We start from the raw sequence: 240 nt of genomic DNA, 5'->3' as shown, positions 1-240 counted from the left end.
AATAGGTTTTGTGGGCTGTGATGATTCGGACTGTACCTACTTGAATATTAAATGTTGAGAGGAAATCTTTCCACCAATAATTCCAATAAGTAATCCAAAATGTATTCACTTCAGGTTTACGAAAGTAACTGTAATCAGATTACTCGTTTTCAAATGTAACGCGAGCTGAATACAGTTACTTGATTTTTGTATTCTGATTACGTAACGCCGTTACATGTATTCCGTTACAACCCAACCCTG

This window comes from Pseudochaenichthys georgianus, chromosome 8 (genome assembly GCF_902827115.2).
Source record: "Pseudochaenichthys georgianus chromosome 8, fPseGeo1.2, whole genome shotgun sequence".
Lineage (NCBI taxonomy): Eukaryota > Metazoa > Chordata > Actinopteri > Perciformes > Channichthyidae > Pseudochaenichthys > Pseudochaenichthys georgianus.
Note: the sequence above shows the minus strand (reverse complement) of the source record.